This window comes from Sciurus carolinensis, chromosome 3 (genome assembly GCF_902686445.1).
Source record: "Sciurus carolinensis chromosome 3, mSciCar1.2, whole genome shotgun sequence".
Taxonomy (NCBI): Eukaryota; Metazoa; Chordata; class Mammalia; order Rodentia; family Sciuridae; genus Sciurus; species Sciurus carolinensis.
Genome location: NC_062215.1, coordinates 181,211,977 through 181,228,753, shown reverse-complemented (window position 1 = coordinate 181,228,753; position 16,777 = coordinate 181,211,977). Strand labels below are relative to the sequence as shown.

The 16,777-nt window shown below is 56.9% G+C and overlaps 1 protein-coding gene across 1 annotated transcript in view; it reads right to left on the bottom strand.

The window, feature by feature from the left end:
* Window positions 1–616: 616 nt before the first annotated feature.
* Twist2 (twist family bHLH transcription factor 2) overlaps window positions 617–16,777 on the bottom strand; it is a 42,873-nt gene continuing 26,712 nt past the window's right edge. Inside the window, exon 2 of the mRNA XM_047545893.1 lies at window positions 617–1,261. The gene's annotated coding sequence lies outside the window, so the exon portion shown is untranslated. The remainder of the gene's footprint in view (window positions 1,262–16,777) is intronic.

Genomic DNA, 16,777 nt, shown 5'->3' with positions numbered 1-16,777 from the left:
TGGCTGCTGAGGTTGTGGGAACTCAGCTGGGGAGGGGCTGGCTGGGGACGTCACCTGCTGCGATGCACGGACCGGACCCTAACTATGCCCCAGAGGCCAGGCGTTGAAGGCTGGGTTCACCTGTGGTGCCTTTGGGAGCTGGGACATGCAGGAGGCGGGCCATGGAGGACGTGGACCTCCAGGTGGGCCGGGGACTGCGATGGCTCGCCCCCTCCTCTTTCTCTGCTTCCGGTCGCTGTGGGTGAGCACTTGGGCTCCACCACAAGGCTCCCACCATGACGTTCTGCAGGCCCAAGAGCGACGGAGCCGGCCCACCACGGCCTGGAATTTCTGAAACCACGAGCCAAAATAAGATTCCTTCTTACAAGTTGTTTATCTCAGGTACTTTGTAACGGAAATGGAAGGTGGATGAACACAGCTCCTGCCCAGGCCGGGCCTCTTCACTCACAACTGCTCGAGAGCTGGTAGCTTCCAGGAATTTCTATGGCTAGGTAGGGCGTAGAGTCCCACCCTCTCTCCTCCCCTTAGAGGGAAGCAGCAGTCCTTTCCGTGACCCGAGCCGCTTCCTCAGGCCGACCCTCGGGCTGCAGGGTAGAGTCAGGAACAGAGACGCGGAGACGGGGGCCGTGCGGGCGTCTTTATTGTTCCTGGCGGGAGCAGTATACACAGCCGCAGTGAGTCACTTAGCTTGTAAAAATATCTCAATAAATAAACAAATAAGCAACATATACACTGAAACGGGGGTACAACAGGGCCAGCTGAGCAGGTCACGGAGGGGGCGGCACTGTGAGAAGGGGCTCCAGGCTTCCTCGAAGGTCGTGCAGAGGGCGGGGACAGGGCCACGCGAGGTTCCTTTTCTGAGAGCCTCGGTCCAGTTAAACAGATCGTATGAGAAGGTACTTCTGTTTTATTAAAAAAATATACATTAAAAAAGGCACTTAGAGGGAAATACACTTCAAAATTCCAGGTACTCGTAAGCACATTCCTGAATCTAGAGATTTTCAGAAAGAATAAAATCCACCCCCCAAAACAAAACCCAGAAGAAAACTCCGAATGGACGAGATGACAAGGTGCAGGTCACGGCAGGAGGTCGGCGGGCCTCCCGCGCAGGACGTCTCTGGGAAGAGGGTGCTTCGGCCTCCTGCCTGCCGCGCTGTCCCGGGTGCAGGCTGGAGCGCCGGCCTCCGCAAGGATGTCCAGGTTTCAGAAGCTGCAGGCGTGGACCCTCCGGCTCCACCGTGCCTCAGACATGCAGGTGGGTCTGGAAGACAAGGAGGAGGGCATGAGCTTATGCCACCATGCTCGGCGTCCTGCGTCCGAGGAAGCAGCCCAGCCTCGCGTCAGGAACCCTGCAGCTAGTGCATGAGAGCTGGCTGGCCTTCCTCAGGCCTCCTCCCTGTCCTCCCCTGGATGAAACTGGACAGGTGACCCCTGACAAGCACCCCACTGCCCAGGTCCCAGGCCATCCAGAGCTCCTGTACCCCCAAAGACTGCTCCCCACTGCACTGCCGGGGCTGCTGCAGCCCTCTGACTCCGCGAGCACCCTCGGCAGGCTGCATGTGGGACAGGGCCACCCTGGGTAGCACGCTGGCCAGCCAGGAGGCGGAGGCTGGGGCTTCCGGTAGTGACGGGCAGCCCAGAGCTGGGGTTAGGGATGAGGACAGAGAATCCGCACAGCACTGGGGAGCTGTGCTGTTGAACGACCACACCTGCAGGAGAAGGGGAGACAGCAGGACAGAAGACCCACGTGTGCCTCGCGGCTGCCCGATGACCCTCATGTGCGCGTGCTGCAAGTCACACCAGGCAGGCCCGTCGGCGCTGTCTGAGAGCTCGCTCGTGTGCCCGGCGTGCACGTGTGGAGTCCAGGCAGTGCCATCACCCGTGTGGATTCCGGCCCAGCTGTGACCAGCACGCCCACCTCTGCCATCACCACACATCCCCTGTGCCCACGACTGGTTTTTAAAGTCGCACAGGCCAGTCACAGTGGGCAGGGCCTGACTTGCTTCATGCCTGTGGGTCCCTGAGCTCCTGGGGAAGAATCCTCTGGGGAGCTGCAGGAGCGCTCCACAGCTGCACGGGCAGCGGGTCAGTCGGAACCAGCGGGGGACAGGCCACGCTCACAGGCCACACCCACAGTGCACACACACACCTGCTGCTAGTGGACCTTTGCTTTGGAGTTGTGCTTGTGATGGAGTGAGGAGTCGCAGGGAGAAGGGCCCGCACAAAAGGGACGTCCAGGTCCTCGAGGAGCTTGAGGACCCCGGGCCTCACGCGCCTTCGTCTGTGCCCTCCAAGTTCACCGAGATGTCTGGGAAGATGGGGGCCTGAGCTGAGCCCAGACGCAGAGGGGTGAGCTTCCGTTGGCCCGAGGCCACCGCCCTGAGGGTCCCAGGGGCAGGAGAACTGCCCCTTGGTCTGAGCCCTTCAGGGACCTGTGAGTGAGCTGGAAACGGTCCCCCAGGCGCAGGTTGAAGCCACGCAGCACAAGACTGGCTGGCCCAGCACCATGCTGCAGGCCGTGGCTGTGGCGAGTGCCATGTCCGACTGTCACGTACACACCTGCTTCCAGGTCACTGTGTCACCATCCAAAGTTATAGCCCTGTCCTCCCAAGGGACCCAAGTTCTGCTGGGGACGTTCACAGGCTCCTGGGTACAGTTTCCCTGTTGAATCAAGACAAAGGTCTAACAAGTTCAAGAAATTTTCTCTAAAACTCATGTGCATAGAAGCACAGACGCGCACACATGCGTACACACAGACACACACGTACACACACACACACACACACACACACACACACACTTCTTTTTTCAAGTTCAGAGCACTCCAAATATTTAAGCCTTTTTAAGTGGTCCTGGGCAGAAAGTCAAAGGCTGCTCTCGTTTGGAGAATGTGGTTGTAATTAGATAATTAATAAGGGGGGGGGGAGTTAGAGAAAGCTAAATGGAAGCCTTCCTCAGTGGGAGGAAATAATTACAACAGCTTTGATATATGAGCTGAGCCAGCTCTCCAAGGGGAAATACAGTATCATCCATGAAAAGCCAGAAATGACAGGGGCCGTCTCAGCCAGTGGTGGGTGTGCTTCATGTGCCCGCGGGGCCCAGGGCTCAGGCAGGTTCATTAGTCTTCCTGACCAAGAGCCTCCCAGCCTGGCCCCTCCATGTCACCCTGACCCCGGCCACATCTCCCGACATGAATAGCATTCTCTGCAACAAATGTAAAACATCTGGGCTCAAGACTGCCTCCCGCATGGAAGGGCCACCTGAACCGAGTGCAGGCACTCTGCCCGCAGCTCACTCTGCATCTTCCTGCCTGGCCCAGGAGGGGTGGTGGAAGGAGCACAGAGCAGCAGCTGGACCAAGAGGCCGCCTCCAATCACCTCTCCCCCACCAGACCATTGGACACAAAGAAGCTGGCAAGGGTCTTATTTCACTCTACATCCCCAGGGACCAACCAAAATGGGACACTGATGAAAACTCTCCAGAAATGGGACAGGGCTTAGGAGGAGTGTTGTTTTGGAGCCACCCATCCACTCACCCACCTAAGCTTTAACCCTGCCTCCTCCTTCTCATCTGCTCATCCATCCTTCCACACATGCAGTCACGTATCTATGCAGCCATCTTTCCATCCATCTATCCCTCCATCCCTCCACCCACCCATCCATCCACCCATCCATCCACCCACCTATCCACACATCCATCCATTCACCCACCCATCCACACATTCATCCATTCACTCACCCATCCATCTGCCCATCCACCCATCCATCCACCCAGTCACACATCTATCCATCCATCCACCCACCCATCTGCCCATCCATCCATTCATCCACCCGTTCATCCACCCATCCATCTATCCATCCACTCACTCATCCATTCATTCATCCACCCACCCATCCACACATTCATCCATTCATCTATCCATCCATCTGCCTATCCACCCATCCATCCACCCACTCATCCACACATCCATCCATCCATTCACCCACCCATTCACACATTCATCCATCCATCCATCCATCCACCCATCTACACATCCATTTATCCATCCACCCACCCATCCACACATTCATCCATTCATCCAACCATCCATCTGCCCATCCACCCATCCATACATCCATCCATCCACCTGGACAGCCCTCTTCCCTCTTGGGCATCTAGTAAGCACTATCCTCCAGTTGGGGACCTCTGTGCCCTGCCCCTTCCCTGGGAAGGAGGAAAAGCCCTCAGAGCTGCCGTCCACTCTGGAGACAGGTGAATGAGATGTGAGGCCTGCTTCACCAGATGAGGAGCAGGTGGGAGTAGAGGACAGGCGCTAGGAAGAAACAAGGTACATGAAAACAAAGTCTCTTGAGTACAAAGTACCCACCGTGGAGCTGACCCTGGTGACCAAGCCTAGGACCTCCCAGGCTCTCATGGGGTCTCCCAGCAGTCAGGGTGGCCAGAGGAGATCAGCACAGAGAGCAGAGGATGTCCCATTTTCAGGAAAGAGTGACATCTTCATATTAAAGGAGAACTTGAGTTCTGGAAGGAGAACTGAGCCACATCAAAAGAAAATTCTGGATTCTGAGAATGAGACAAATCTCCTACTGGCTTCAGACACAGAAGGAAGCACCTGACTCATGGTGGCTTCCCACCGGTGCCCCTGCACAATCCCAGACGTGTCCAGGGTTTTATGGAAATGTGGGGCACTCTGGGGTCCACCTGTGCCGAGGGCAAGCATGTGTGAGGATGAAGGAAACTTGCCATGAAGGGGTGCCAGGCACCCTGAGGAGGCACTGGTGGAAGATGCCCAAAGGACGTGGCTCTGCCACTGCCAGGGCCACAGACATTCCTCCACAGCACAGCCCACAAGATGGCAAGACGCACAATGACTGGCAGGGGAAACAACAGACATGCACAAGGAACAGGAAATGGGGAAGCAACAGGCCCATGGGGCACATCCATGACTCCCCATCCCCCAAGTGGCCCAAAGTCACACTGGGGAAGGGACACCAGACCTGAGCCAGCCAGTCCTATCATAAGCTGTACTCTTAATTCTTGTGTTGTACAGTCTCCCAAACCCAGGAAGAGGCGGGAAACCAGGAGCATTAGCCATCAACTAAACTAGTCAGGGAACCAGGGGGCTGCATGTTCCACAAAGAAAATGGCCCCAGAGGTGTGCAGGAGAATCAGCTGGACTAAGACTCACAGCTCCTACTGTGTGGTCTAACTCTTCCAGAATTCAAGCATAAGGGAGCTTTTCCTATTTTATTTCATGTATGTTTATTTTCAAGACTGTTTTAGAGCAGTTTTTGTCTCACAGCAAAGTTGGGAGGAAGGTTGACAGATGGCCCCTTTGTGCCCATCCCCAGCCATGCAGACCCCCATGAAACACCAGTGCTGCGTCAGATGCTGCCAGGCGGCTGGTGGAGAGAGGACAGGGCACCGCCTGCCAGTCTGCTTGCTGACACCTGAGAAAGACACAGCCGACGGAGCCACAGTTCTACAGAGTTGGTTCCCCGCGACCCAGAAACCCGGATCACAGGAGGCAGGTGACGGAATCTGATGCAAGGAGAGGCACGCACCTCGACGGACCCTGAGAGCCACAGCTGTTGGAGAGACAGGGACTAGAACAGGCCTGCAAGCTGGCCCAGGGGACTGCGCAGCTGCTCCTGACCGCGGGCAGCCACGGGAAGCGGTTTGGCTCCTCCAGGCCTCAGTCTCCTCGCCAGTGAACCAGGGGATTCACGGGGCCTGCACGGTGCAGTGAGGGCCGGTCACCTGACCCATGAAGGCTTGGGCCCCGTCTAGCTGGCGCTCAGCACCCGTGGCACCACCAGGAGGGAACTGGAAGGGCAAGGGCAGTTTTCACCCCCAGCCGAGTTCCCAGGGGCTCAGACAGCCTCATTACCTGGGGCCTCAGCAAGTGTTGAGACCAGAGAGAAACCCGCAGCCCCGGTGGGCCTGGGCGGGGCACCACAGCCTGGACCTCGTCGGCCAAGCAGGGGCCCTCCCTCTGACAGGGCAGAGACGACTGACAGCAGAGGTGGGCCTGCAGAGCTGGTGCCCACGGGACACTGGAGGGTGCAGGCGGGCACAGCCCCTGCCTCTGACCCAGGTGCTCACTGCTTGAAGAGACGCAGGCAAAGGTGTGTCAAAGAACCCAGCCGCCACCGCGATGGGAGGCTGGTGGCAAGGAGGGGCTGCTGGAAGCTCCCGACCATGGCTGACGAAGCCTGGGCAGCGGAGGGCTGAGAGCCTCCGGGGCTCAGTCCAGCCTCCTTGCCTTCGCCACCCGCAAGGGGAACACAAGGCCGAAAGACCAGAGCACGCCTGCTCCCAGCCGGGGGTCAAGGCACTGGGCCCCGCCTGTGCAGAGAGGAAGGAGAAAGCACCAGGCGGGGGCACCCACCTGGGAACCCAGGAGCCCCCCAGACCTCCGGGACAGACGCTGCATCACGCACGCGCTCTCTGAGTTCCCGCCACAGGAAGGTGGACCCAGGGAGCCGTTGGCACTGCTCACTCCCGGCCCTCGGCCTGAACCCGGGCCCCACGTCTGCATGTTCCCTCCGACGCTTCCTGGGCAGAAAGCACTGGCTGGGCATGTCCCTGATCAGTCACTGCAGCTGCAGCCTGCTCAGAGAGGCAAGTGGAGGCTGCAGGTCCCGGGCCTTGGGACAGCCTCAGGCGGCAGGAAGGCCTGGCTGCAGGCCCACACATAATGGACCTTGCTGGCCACACCCCAGTGACCACCCATCTAAACAGGCCGACACCCAGGTGCCGGCGACAGGCCCTGTGGGGACTAAGGAGTCATTGCCACTCAGCTGAAGGGCCTCACAGACCCCTGGGTGAGTACAGGCCTGCTCTGGGCACCCCCGGCCTGCTGCCAGCACAGAGCTGGCCCTCCCCAGCCCAGGCCCGCTGCCCCACGTGAAGTCTTTTCACAAACGCCTGGTGCAGAAGGGAGGAAAGGAGGTGCTTCTCTTTCAAAAGAGACCACGAGGGCTCCTTGGGCCAGCTCTGCCCAGGGCAGCTGTCAGGGGAGCCGCCTGGGTGGGCAGGACCTCTCACTGAGAGCCCCTGCCAGGCTCAGTGGATGGTGGGGCCCTGGGAAGTGAGCAGCCAGAGGCCCAGCCCCCCACTGGGTGCTGGGGTGGGTCCACTTCTGGACAAAGCCGGGGTTCCCTTCCATCCAGCTAACCTGTCTGCGCCTCTCCCTGCTCCAAGCAGGCTCTGGAAGGCTGGGGGGCTGCAGCAGGACAGAAATCACAAGGCAGGCAGAGTGAGGGACCCCAGCCCCACCAGGAGCACAGGCCACGCGCCATGGGCGTCTGAAGCTGGGGACTGGGAGCAGGGATGTGCGGGCACCCTGCTGCAGGTGGACTCTGCCACCACCCCTTAGCTTCCCCAGGAGGTGTGGGAGCTGGCACTACGGGGCGATGGCAGGGCCAGAGGAGGGACAAAAGGCACACTGTTCTCTCTCCCAGGCACACGTAAATCAAGACGCAGTGGGACTTCCGAGGTTAATTTGTTTTTGTAACTTTCCCTTGGAAGGCTGAGCTGGGCCCCGACCCTTGCCCGGGGGTCCGTCCCTTTGAAGGGCTGTTGGACGCACTCTCTCTGCTGGCTGCTCAGTAGGACCCACTGGGATCCCTTTGCAGGTTCTCGGGCCTTTTTTTCAGGTCGGATGGGAGCCATGCCATGTGCTTCTCATTAGGTCAGTGAGCATGAGGAGCCCACACGCTGGCCACAGCGCTCTGCTCTGCACACAGGGCCACAGTGACGATCCGGGAGGTGTGGGCCTCCTTCCTCTCTGGAGAGTCAGGTCATCCCAGGAGTAACTGGGTGGGTGAGATTCCACCTCCTCCTGCACCCACAAAGCTGCCAGGGCACCAGCAGATCCACAGCGTCTCCCACCCATGCATGGAAGTGGCCTAGACCCTGCCTGCTCTCCGCCACACTCACTGACTGGTGATTTCCAGTACCAGTGGCTGGGGACCAGCAGGGGTTAGGGCCCTGCTGCTCTGACCCTGGGGCAGCCGTGCATTCCTGGGGACAGTGTCCGTTTGTGCTCCGTGAGGTTGACGTTGCCTGTCCCGCCAGCCCTCTGCACCTGCGACGTCCCAGGGCTCTAGGACACCACTCAGGGGCCTTCTCAGTCAGGCTGGGTGAGGCTGGGCACGCGGCCCTCCTCCCCACCCCGGCCTCCTCCAGCTCCATGACAGGCTTGCTTGTCACGTGTGAGAACGAGGAGTCCTGCTGGGAAGGGCTGTCCCTGTGGCCCTGGGCTCCTTCCTGCCATCCCTGGGGGCTGCAGTGGCACTATGGGCTGAGTTCCTGCGGGGAAGACGGACCTTCGCGCCGACGGGCAGCGAGCTGTCCCTTTCTTTGGGGTTTGGCTCTGGGGACGCAGGCTGACTGTCTGGAACCGACTATCTGGTGAGCAACCAGGGCAGAGGGCAGCCTGCCTCTGCCTGGGCCCGTGTCACTGCCTTGGGGAGGTGCCCTGCCAGGTCACCCCTGCCGGAGCTCCCAGGCTCCCAGGGGCTGGCTGTCCTTCCCAATGAGAGCCACACAGTAGCCAGGTATTCTAGTCAGCTTTTTGCTGCTGTGACTAAAAGACCCGACCAGAACAATTGTGGAGGAGGAAATATTTACTTGGGGGCTCACGGCGTTAGAGGTCTCAGTCCATAGAAGGCTGGCTCACTCCTCGGGGCTCGAGGTGAGGCAGGGTGTCACGGCGTGAGAGTGTGGTGGGGGCAAATGGCCCACAGCGTGATCAGGAAGCAGAGAGAGAGTCCACTTGCAGGTACAAAGCCAGGCCCGATTCCCACGGCCTCCAGCCGCCCCCAGCTGCCTTCAGTGACCACTCAATCAACCCCTATCAGGTGATGAATTCATTGACTGGGGAAGGCTGTCACAACCCAGTCGTTTCCTCTCTTAACTCTCCCACATTGTCTCACAGGCATTTGGGGGACACCTCATATCTAGACCATGACACCGGGCACACGGACCCGTCCAGTGTCCTGCTTAGGAGGACTTTGCATGCCCCCATGACCACAGGAGGCTGCAGAGGCCCTCCTGAGCTTCAGAGATGGCAGTGCTGGTGAGCTAGGAACGGCCTTGGCGGGGCTGACCCCTCTGCTCCTCGGGCCTCCACACCCAGGAGCCACTTCACCAGGACTTCCTCGGGTGTTCCCAAGTCAGTTCCCAAACGAGACCCACAAGTTGGGGGTGTCACCCTACAGGGTGATTTAAGGTTGGTGGTGCAGAGACCCCTTCAGGACCATCCAGTCAAGCAATGTCACTTTAGAGATGGAGAGACCAGGGCCACTGGCCATGTGGTGGGTGCAGAATCGGCCCTGGGCTAGAAACCTATTGGTATCCACTGCACTTGACTCAGGAGCCCAAACCCAGGGCATTCACCTGGCACCTGTCTTCAGGTGGAACGGGAGTACCTGGAGAGTCAGAGGCTCGAGAGAGTCTTAGGGAAGGCCGCCAGTGGGCACTCTGGGGACGCTGACATAGAGACGCGCCTACAGCTGGGCCCTGTTCTCACCAGCACTGTTCATGTGGGGGACAGACGACACAACAGATTGTCACTGCAAAAGCGTAGTACGTGTCCAATCAAGTCTGATAACGTACACGTGGCACTACAAGGATTTCACCATGAAACAAACGCACATCACGACATAAACGACAGGAACGGCTGCAAGGAGGCTTTAAGACAGGGACAGAAAGGCCATGACCCAAGTCCAGGAGGGTGGCAGTTACATTTCTGGGGTTTGGGGAGCTCTTCCCCAAATCAAGGACGGCAGCATCAAGACTGTAGACACTTGGAGGCACACATGTGCGGGGCAGGCCACAGGGGGCCCTGAAGATCCGGGGTTAGGGAGAAGTCACTCTGGGAAGGGCCAGAGACTGGGAGCAGTGTGTGACCAGAGCTGCAGCTCAGGGTAACCTGGGTCTGGAGGGAAAGCTCCCAGTGGTGGGGCCGGGAGGAAGGGGACAGGGACAAGGACTCAATGGAGAGCTGATTAGCCGAATGGGGTGCCGTGAGCGGGGGCTTGGGCAGCTGATGGTCTGACCCGGGACTGAACGGGGGTACTGGCACAGCCCTGGGGACCACGACGCGCTCCCCGCTGGCCGTGGGGAGCTCTGTACTCGTTTAGCCGAGGGCCCCGAGTCAGTTGTGAGGGCACCATGACCTCCCGGCAACCCCGGGTTCCAAAGACAGGCTCATCCCCAGCCCTGTGCTTCCTGCCATGAAAGAACCAGAGGACGCAGACACTGAGGGCAGGGGTGTGGGGAGGCTGGAGTGCATGGTGGCCCGAAGGCAGGTGGGTGCAGGAGGGAGGGCCGGCAGGCAGCGCCCCCTGCTGGCTGGAGGACTGGGCTCGGCACCACCACTGGAGCCCAGGACTGGGCAGGGAGTGCGGAGGGAGCCTTCCAATCATCTCCTCACAGTGGGTGCAACGGGGAACGTGCCCAGAACTGTGGACAATGGTGGCTGACAGCTGGCAGATTCTGCCTGTGAGGCCAGGTGTTGTCCATGGGATCGGGCTGAAGGCGCTCAACAGTCTCACAGAACAGGTGCCAGGGGTCCAATTTTAACATGAACGTACCCAGGCTCTGCCAGGCAGTGAACTGTCCTGGTCACAGAGTGAGGGACAAGCAGCGGGCAAGGGGATCAGGTATCCAGGCACTCCTCACACGGTGCGTGGGGGCACTGAGTCAGGAGGGTGACAAAGGGATCTGAGGCCACCTACCCTATGTGAGTAAAGAGGTGACCCTGAGGGTGAACTAGCCATCCTGGTGGCAGCTTCTATTTCCCAAAATTAATTCTCAAAAAACCAGGCAATCTAAAAAGTGCCAGACCGTTAACAGAAATAACTACATCTAACTCTATTTCATTGAGCAATTTTTTTTTCATATGAACCAGGTAAAATAGCTATCTTCAAAATCGTATGTATACATTCACTTCCAATCAGAAGAATACCAAGCCTGGATGGCATGGGAAGAAACACGCCATGGTCCAATCCCAGTCCCACCTGTGACAGGCACCCAGGTCCTGTGGCCACGAGAGGATGAGGGAGGTGCTTCTGGGCACTTCCGAATGTCCGCCACAGCCTGGGGCTTGGTCCAGCCTTGGCTACCCAAGTACTTCTGCAGCGGACAAGCCTCTGGCTTCCCAAGTGCCACACTCAGTGACCTTGAGCCCATTTCAGATTCCTAAACTTTTGCAGCATGTGAATGCAGTGGTTGTTGAGGAAGCCATCACACTGAGAACTCAACCTCACACACGCCAGCAGACAAGGCGCTGCCTCGGCCAAGGTAACCTCAGACAGCACGAGCCCGTAACCATGGCACAAAGCACACTAGAAAGACTGGTCCTGGGGGCAGCTGGGTGAGCCACTGAGCAGCTGGACAGGAAGGCTGGCCACCCAGGACACCTGGCAGTGGCTCACGGGCAGGGAAGGCTCGAGGGTCCTGAGGGCATGTGAGTGGGCGCCGCAAGGTGGCTCCTGGCCGTCACCCACCCAAAATGAATAACCCAGAGCACACGGTCCCCAGCCAGCAAGAGCTGAGAACAGGCATGTGGCCATAGTGCCACCAGCACACTCTTGCTTACGTCTCAGCAGCCTACCTCTTACAGGGACGTGGAATCCAGCTTGCCCTGCAGCTCGAGTCTCTTGTGCTTGGTGGCTTCTAACTCAGACAGCAAACATGTTGGTGAGCTCTGTAGAATGTGCACTCTGGACAAAGGCAGAGGGAGAGAGAAGACGGCCACAGGGACCACAGCGCAGCAGGCTCCTTGGGCCACTCTCCCCCTGCAACCACGCAAGCCCTAGGGAGGGCGCTGCCAGCAAGGATGACCTGACCCTTAAACCCCACGTGTCCTTCCTGACTTGGGCCTCCTCCAGGAGGGCTGTGCCTCTATTGCCAGGCCTCCAGGGGTGGAGGCTGATGCTGCTTCTCCAGCCACCTGCTCACCCCACAGCCACTCAGCGCCTGGGGGCTGGAGCAGCAGGGCAGATGGTCAGAGGCAGAAGACCGGGCGGAAAACCACCGGCGTGACAGAGAGGCCGCCAGCACCACCTTGAAGCCACCAAACCTGAGGGTGACACAGATTCTGCAGTCAGTCACCCACCAGACCAGGACCAGGACCCTCACGGGAGTGAGCAGAGCGCCCGGGAGGAGCACCAGCAGGGGAGTGCTCCGAGGAGGAGGGCTGGGTTTCCCGCTGCCCCAAAGCTCCAGAGCGGACACCTCCTCTGACAGCATGGTGGAGACCCTCCTGGGCAGGGACGTCCACCAGCCTCCACCAGAGGGCTCGGGTGCTGGGGTCCGTCACGAAGCGGCAGCTCCCAGGCGGCCCCTGAAGGTGGGCAGAGGAGGCAGGCCGCTCTGGACGCAGCCCTGCCAGGGTGAGGGGTGTGCAGGGTGCCCGTCGGCCACAGAGGACCTGCAGCGGCCCCTTCTCTGCAGACGAGGCCACGCCAGGAGCCAGGCATGCAGAGGTCGACCGCCTTGCTGATGTCCTCGTGGTCCTGGGGCCGAATGACTCCAAGCCATAAAGCACAAATCCTGGGACAGCAGAAACTTCTAGAACCTTCTCAGGCTCTGTCATTGATGTGTGATCTTGAGAGTAATTCCCTTGCCCCAGATGAATCGAGGGTCACTAGAGAGACCCAGAAACATGTTTGTGATTGTTCAGAGTTTTAAAAATTCAACATTCCTGGGTCAAAACTTCACATTATTAAATGGTTGTGTGTATTCAAATATGTCTTATGGCATTTATTTTACTTTCAAAGTGTTTTGAACAGAAATAAAACAACAATGACAACAAATTATTCTGTATTTTCCTGAACAGTGAATTTTTTTCTGGGACTGGAGAATGACATGAGTGAGGAATGACTACAGGTTTATATACATCTCTGGTCACATTGCTGGAAAAGAAAAACTCAGAGGGAAACCATTTCCCAGATTGTGTGGCACGCAGAACATGTCTCCTCTTCTTTATAAGCTGTGGAAATTGCTGGCTCTTAGTAACCCTGAGGCTGAGGACTGACACATCGAACATTTGAAAACAGATTGCCACGCTCGGAGCCCGCCCTGCCTGGATGGGTGTGGGCCCCTGTGACCTGCAGGGAGCCAGGGCCGGCATCTCTGTGGGTGGGGCCGAGAGTGGGCACGGGGCTGGAACATGGCTGGCAGTGGCCTGGCGGAGCCCTGCCCGTCAGGCTAGGGAGCGTGATATCCTTGGTAACCACACCTCCCCGGCCTGTGCAGAGGCCACTGTGGCCTGGGAACCTCTCTCCCTAGGAACCTCCTTAAGAGGACCTCCTCCATGTGGCTCCATGACAGTGAAACCCAGGAGCAGGTGGCACTCCCGGGAACCTGTGAAGGCCAGGCTGGGCCGCCCAGCTACCAGGAGGCCGCTCTCCTCTCCTGCATGCCTGTGCCCTTCAGGGCAGGCTGGCCTCACACTGGCCGTGTCTCCTCTGCAAACTGTGTTCGTCCACAACGTGGCCAGTCCTGCCTGCCCTGCAGTAGGGCCCCGACACGTGGTGGTGCTCACGTCCTGCTGAGAAGTCTGCCAAGTACCCTGAGCTTCCGAGCAGTCGTTAACAGGTGAGGCCGCGGCCGGAGGGACTGTCGGCCACTCCAGGTCCCAAGTGCTGCCTCCACCGGAATTCTCAGCCTCTTCGCTGTGGTCAAGTAGCTGAGGCAGCCTGAGGCGGACATCCACCTGGAGTTTCCCTTGGAGCGACCACCCTACAACGAACACGGTCCACACAGTGTGCACACGGCTCTTCTGGGCCCGGGAAACAGGGACCAATGGGGACGACTTCTGTCTCTCCAAGAGCAGGTGGGCAGGGGCTCGCTGCTTCTGGTGTTCCCATGCCATTGGCATCCGCATGTTTGGAACACGCGGCTGTCCCTGGCAACCACAGGGTGTGCCCACCCACAGGGCAGAGGCGTCCTAGGTTTTGTTTAGGGAATAATTATAAGGAAAAGGTCTCAATATGTTCAGGACAGGCAAAAAGTTTTTCAGATACTTTCAATCCTAGGTTGGTAGAATTCACAGATGCAGAATGCACACCTTACACATGTGTGTGCGTGTGTGCATTGTATTTGTGGGCCCTTTATACACAAATGCCCCACATATGCATGAGCCATATTTAAACACAACAGGTGTACGCCTACACACATGCCACAGCATCCCTTCCACTTTGTCTTATTTACCGAATTCTTATTTCCTGAATTCAAGGTTGGGGTGCAGACTCGACACGCCCGTGCTCCTGACTAGATCCAGAAGCCAGGGTGAGTGCAGGGACCTGAGTCGGTCCAGTCAGGCCCAGCCTTTCTCCCCACCTGCTGCCACATCTCTTCTGCTGGGTCCCGGACTCCAGGGTGAGCCAGGAGGAGAAGGAGGTGCTTTGCACCCTGGAGCTGGCTGCAGCACTGGGAGGGAAGGGGAGATGTGGAGGTGCCCAAGGAGAGCACTAGAGTCCCACAAGAGCATCTAGACCACTTGGTGTTCAAGGAGCCGCCAGTGTGTTCGTCTCTGAGAGTAGCCTGGGAAGCCCTTTGTCGGGCCCTCTCTGCAGAGTTGTCTGTTTTCCCATGTAGCTTTTCAGTGACTGCAATAATATTCCTGAGCTTGGAGGCCAGAAGTGCTAGCTTTATTCAAAATAGCAGAGCTAAGATTAGCAAAGCGGAGGAGCTAAAGTTGACAAATATTTGCAACACATTTCTGACAAATTCAGGGCCACTACTCCCATGGGAATCATCCCTCCCTTAACAGGCCATTTTTAATGCGTTCGATTAAGAGAGTTGTACTCTGTCTTAACATCCTATGGTAATTTATTTTGCCAAGACAGACCCCATGAATATGCAAAATGGTTTCAACGTCAATGTTTATAAGTGAATGCAGTCATCTACTTTAGATCCCTGATCCAGAGACCCACCTTCCCTTCTAGGTCCTCTTTAATCAAGCTTGGTCAATAAATAGATGCAATGCAGATGTTTGGTGTAGCTTTAAAGAATCCACTTTGGATTCACTTTAAAACAAAACACTACACTGTAATCAAATAAAAAGGAGGAAAGTAAGTAGAGAGAAGAAAATCCAACAGAATCCTAATGGAGACAGGACTCTGCAAATAAGCAAATGGATCCTGAACTGAAGGTAAAAATCCAAATAACAGTTAGGGAAAGTACAAAATGATTTAAACCTTTCAACTTTCTGATGCAAGTCACTTTAAGGAAATCTGTTGTTCAGAGATCCATGTTTAGTAAACAAACCAATGAAGTTATGGCTACGCCTTGGAAAAGTCTTGTGATTTGTAAAAGCTTTGGTGAAAAATGCCATTAGAAAATGAGCTCCTTTAATGTCAATTTTAAATGACTCATTTTATACTAATTTTCCAAGGAAATACTCCTTTCACAGAGCAAAGTCCACTTGTACAAGGTTTTCAGGACCACACAAAACACAGTGGTGAATCCTTTAGTAAGGGCAGGGCAGGCTCCACTGCAGTAACAAGCAAGCCCCTGAATCTGAGTGGCTAATGTCCATTGAGGTGTCAGGGATTCTGGTCCACATAGTCATGAAGGGACTCAGGCTGCTAATCGCCCTGGTCTTGTGGCTGCACTATTCAAAACCCCTGGCCTTTCCAGGTACTAGAGATAAGAGAAGAGAGACCAAAATGGAGCACACTGGTTCTTCTGTACTCAGCTGGGAAGGACCGATGTCACTTCCTCTCAGAGCCCATTGAATGCAACTAGCCACATGGTCCTGCCTAACCACAGTGGTTCCCAGGAGCTGGAAGAAGAGGCTCAACTTTTGGGTATGCCATGGAGTCTTCCCAGGTGCCAAAGCAAGAGTTTTAAACAAAGGATCGTCTAAAACAAACCAAAAAAAGTAATTTATAGATGGAATCTGAGAAACCGTCTGGTGATTTAATTACAATAATCTCTGCCAAATGCCAAGATTCCATTCCAGAAAATTAATGTAGCAGAATCATGGCTTGGGAAGTCCAAGCATGAGGGAGAGAGGTGTGGGTATCAGGATACTGAGTAAGCCTGTGAAAGAATTTAACTTACTAAAAATATTTATTAAAATCACAGTAAGGACAAGACAGACAGTAAAGTGGCATTTATACATCTTAGATTGATAATGATGGTATGGGACCCAATGAGGTGGTGGTGTGGAAGAGGGGACGTGGGCTTTAGCTGGGCAGAGCTGCCCTCCACCAGGGGTTGGGCCCCTTTGTACTAAGGATGCAGATGCTGGTGCTGTTCGGGTGAAGGCTGCCGCGCACGGGTGTTTTGGGGGCTCACAGAACTGGAGAGAACCCCAGGGTCCAGGTGATGTTCTCAGGCTCCAGTGCAGGTGCCCCTTCTGCACTCACAGGATGACTCCAAGATACATGAGCAGTTGCCCTGGGGAGATGGCTCAGTTGGTAGAGTGCCTGCCTTGCCAGCCCAAGGCCCTGGGATGTCTCTGCCACAGGTTATCGCAAGGTGTTCACGGGTGCTCTTACTTTATTGCTGGCCTCCCTGGGCCACCCCACGGGACAGAGGCCTCCCTCTCCTCTCTGCTCTCCTTGCAGTGAACTTCTGCCACACCAAGATGGCAGCGTGGAGTCTCCCAGACACCCTACCTCCCTGGGTGTCCAGAAGGCCACCCAGAAGTGCACCCTCAGATTTGGGGTAAGGTGAGCTGGTGACTGGGATAGGAACTATGGCATGCACGATTGCTGAGAACATTGCAACCCACTAACATCTTCTGAGA